At 37.2% G+C, this 4292-nt stretch overlaps 1 pseudogene; it reads right to left on the bottom strand.

Moving 5' to 3' along the window:
- Positions 1 to 563: 563 nt before the first annotated feature.
- LOC115292642 lies at positions 564 to 1028 on the bottom strand (annotated as a pseudogene).
- Between the last annotated feature and the right edge of the window lie 3264 nt (positions 1029 to 4292).

Raw genomic sequence — 4292 nt, 5'->3', positions numbered from 1 at the left:
AGTCACACTATCTCATCTATGAAAAATTTATTTTATTTTATAAGGAGTAAAAAGGGACACAAATTTTACTAATAAAAATTCAAAAAAATTCTGGAACCCAATAATTGTTATCTTAGTGAGGTTCTAGGTATTTATTTGGGGCCAACACTGTTAGTCTCCTGCCTAATTGTCATTCTCCATTTCTTTTGTGGAGAATTCCACTTTTTGTGAACTAGCAACATGTACAGTTTAAAACACTTAGATTTACAGAAGTCAGGGCCATTAAGGGAGCCACGTGTCAGACTTTGGTCAATGAGATTTAAGGGGAAGTAGTTGAGTGTGATTTCTTGCAAAGCTGATGAAAAAGACCTAGTCAGTTGACAGTTCCCCTTTGGCCTTTGTCTTTTTGTCCCTTGCTCTTCCCGCAGAGCATTGTCACAATATGCTGAGGTAGAGAAGCTTGAGGTTACAGGCCAAACCTGGCTGGCCAGCAGAATGGAAGGAGCAGAAGTATTTCCAATGTCAGACATCCTCACCCTGGATGCCCACCTTCATGCATTTGTTATTTGTGAAAAACAAACTGCTTTTTTTTTTATAGTTTTATGGTTTTATTAACACAAATATGATGTGCACATAAACCGTCTATTCATTTTCTTCGCTGCGCAGCCTGGCATTGGGATTCATGTCTCTGATGGCCAGTTGGGTTGCTCTCTCCACAATGGCTTTATGGTTCTTGGAGGAGACATTGTGAGCAATCTCTGCACAGTAAGATTTGTTGCACATCAGTAGCACTTCCAGCTCCTTGACATTGTGGACTAGGAACTTCCAGAAGCCACTGGGGAGCATGTGCTTTGTTTTCTTGTTGCTCCCATAACCAATGTTGGCCATCAAGATCTGGCCCTTGAATCTTTGTGCACCCTATTGTCAATACCTCTGCGTTTCCGCCAGTTGTGCTTAATTTTGACATATCGGTCTGACTGGTGCTGGATGAACTTCTTGGTCCTCTTTTTAACGATCTTGGGATTCACCAGAGGTCTGAGGGCAGTCATGATACCGAGTAACAGATGCCTGCCGCCTCCGCAGGCAGCGCCGAGGAAGAGAGGGGAACCAAACTGCTTTCTAGTTCAGCTCCTGCTAATCAAGTTTCTATTCCCACATGGCAAACACAATCTTGACGGAACATTTTCTATCAGTTTATTTAGAATAATTTTCTCATTTATGATATATCAGTACCATTTATATAAACTTTGAAACAAAGTCTTCTTATTACTTGCTCTGTTTCAACCTTTCAACATTTGGTTTGTCAGATACGATAATAGTCCCAGTGGAATTAACTCAAGCTGAAATAAATCTTATTTTTAAAATAATTAAAATAATTTAAAATAATTAATAATTGTATTTTAGAATTTCAATTTGAAGAACGATTGTGTGCTGTTCAATAAGTAATGACTATCAGTGTTACAGATAACTGCTTTACAAATCAACTTATCACACTTGCTTTAGTATCTGATGATGTTTTGTTGTAAGGACGTAGGAGATAGGACAGGATAACACAAAACTTACTCATTTATCCAGTGATCATGGCCTGATGACTGCAGCACCGTGGAGAGCCTGGGTGATGAGCAAAAAATTCAGCAAAGCACATTGGAGATTTAAAGAGTGTCATTTCTTAATCTTAACACTCTCTCTTCATGTGGGATGGTCTTTCTGACTCAAACACTTAAAAACATGGTTTGTTCCCTGCCAAGAGACAGCTTGAGAAATGCTAGTTTCTCCAACCATAATAGTGATTTGGTTGTTCTCACTGCCTTAAATGTTTTCTGGAGGGAAACATCACCCTACCCTGCTTATCCTTACCCATGGAATTCTCTATAACATTTCTATTATAATAGAAATCAATATATGTGAAATTGTACCCTCATAATATGTATTCTAAAAAACAGCAGTTAAATTCTACACTGTGGTAACCTGGTAAATGTCATCAAAGCATGACAAGAAGCAGTGTGATGGTGGTCACATGCTTCTACCAGGGTCAAGTGTGTTTTTAGCCTGGCCCTTAATGAGGATGATACTCTTCCTATGGCCAGGTTAGACCCAGGAGCCTGTGCAAAAAAGCCCAGGGACTTATAGGATCACAGACCCTGCAGATTCACAAAAAATATATACAAAGCTGTAGAACAACCCAAGCAAAGAGAGGATCCAGTGCTTTCTCAGGCTAATAATCTCGAGGTTAGGGCAGAATGAATCTCCCCTTCACAACATAATTAATACAGATGTTGTTGCTTTAAAATGAAGCAATTGTGGGCAGAGAATGAGAAATTGTTTTTTTAGTGTTTAGTTGCTCTCATCAGAGGAAGCAACAGTTCACCGTAAACTGGCAAACCCCTTGAGAAACGCAAGGTAGACAGGGAGAAGCAATGGAATGATCTAGGTTGAACCAGGACAGAGAGCATTTAGTGGCTTCACCCAAGACAAAAGGTAAAAATTCAAACCAGCTCAAAATCCCATTGGAGAGTGTTTTTCCTTATTCTATACAATTATTCATTTATTGTTTTGAATTCAGTAAAGTAAACTTCGTTCTCATTCTGTGGAGCACATGCAGTCATATCCTTAAAAATATACACAAATTCTTCCATTGTTTTCTTCCACTTTGATAGAAAGATCCCATTCAGATATTGAATACTGACCAGCTCTTAAAATCAAGATCCCGATGTCCTCAATGGGAAAAAACTAAGTGGAGGTTCTTTCAGGGATATCCATCAACGAATCTTATTATCTGAGTGTGCCACTTCTGACCGAAGCGTTTTTCATTCACATACTTTATTCTCAGGGTCCACATAAGAACTCTGTGAAGAAAGTGCTATCAATTATTCAACAAAGACCCTGAGGCACAGAAACCAAATAGCCAAGCCATCTAGAGCTTTCCATTATAGGAAATAAAAGAGGACTTAATGCCTGTATTTCCAAAAGCTTTTAGCAAATTGAGATAGGAGGAAACTTTTGATAAGAAAACCAGGCCTTCTGAATCCTTGCACTGTGGCCAGATTTTTTACTCGCCTTAGCCAATGTCAGGGATTTATCCCTGAAAGCAACTTTAGAAACCATATCTTTCCAAAAAGTCACAGATTTAACTCCATCTGCTCCACCCAGAGTAGCTCCACTGAAAGCCTTTAATAAGAACATTGACAGATGGCATGCTCTGAGGCAGAGAGATCATCAAATACACTTATCACAAGTACATTTTACTTGACTTCCTAAGGCAGTGATGCATACTGATTTATTTGGAAATATGCCAAGGAAAGAATGAAAGAGATTATTTTCATTTTGGAGATTATAAGCATGGACTTTTGTAGAATTCCTTTCAATGTGGGTTTATCTGTTGTTTTCCTGTGATTAGATTCAGGTTATGCATTTTTTGGCAGGTGTAACACCTAAACGATGGTACATTTAATTCTATAAGATTGTGTGCAACTTTGGTTTGTGCCATTACTAATTTTCTATTATTTTTATTACTTGATTGAGGTGTTACTGCCAGGCTTCTCTTATATATTCTTCTCCCTTTGTAATTAGTATTTTCTAGAAAGTAAGTATCCTATTGTTCCCTCAAGCATTCAATCTATTTATACCTATAGTAGCTCATGGTTTCCAATTTTTATTCAATGGTCTATAATTATTTAATAATATTTTTATTTTGATTCTCAAATTGCCCCTTTTGGGTCATTGGTTTCTTCTGACTGAAGCTTTCAAACTGTTTTTTTTTTTTAATGTACTTCCAACATTGCTGGCCCAACAAGTTATTCCAGGTTCATCTTGTATTTTCCCAGCCCCATCCTGGAATCAGTCATTTATCTAAAGATCACTGACTCCCATTAATGAGGAAGCTAAGATTTGGGTGTAAGTGTATGCACCTGAAATTTTATGCACAGTAAATTTTACACAATGCAAAATACAAGCCTTATCTATGTTATTAACACACTGCTTGTAAATCTGAGGATAAAGATAAGAACACCCAACTCTAAGAGTCACATAATATGCATGCATTAACTTCTTTATTTTATTAACCCCTTTGGAAATTTTATCATATACTAATTTTATTGCTAATTTTAGTAATTTCATTCTGAACTTCCTTTGGCTCCAGAACACGTGTCCTCCATGAATGTATGTCAACATTTCTGAAGTATCATCATTAGCAATAAATGTATATGATTATATAAACAGAAGGATGTGTTTTAAAAGCAACATGTAAAATACAATATTTGTACAACAACATGGCACAATAGGAAGCTGAAAATGTTACACATATTTTGTCTCCT

Source organism: Suricata suricatta, chromosome 5 (assembly GCF_006229205.1).
Source record: "Suricata suricatta isolate VVHF042 chromosome 5, meerkat_22Aug2017_6uvM2_HiC, whole genome shotgun sequence".
Lineage (NCBI taxonomy): Eukaryota > Metazoa > Chordata > Mammalia > Carnivora > Herpestidae > Suricata > Suricata suricatta.
The sequence above is the reverse complement of the archived record's forward strand: the minus strand, read 5'-3'. Positions and strand labels throughout refer to the sequence as shown.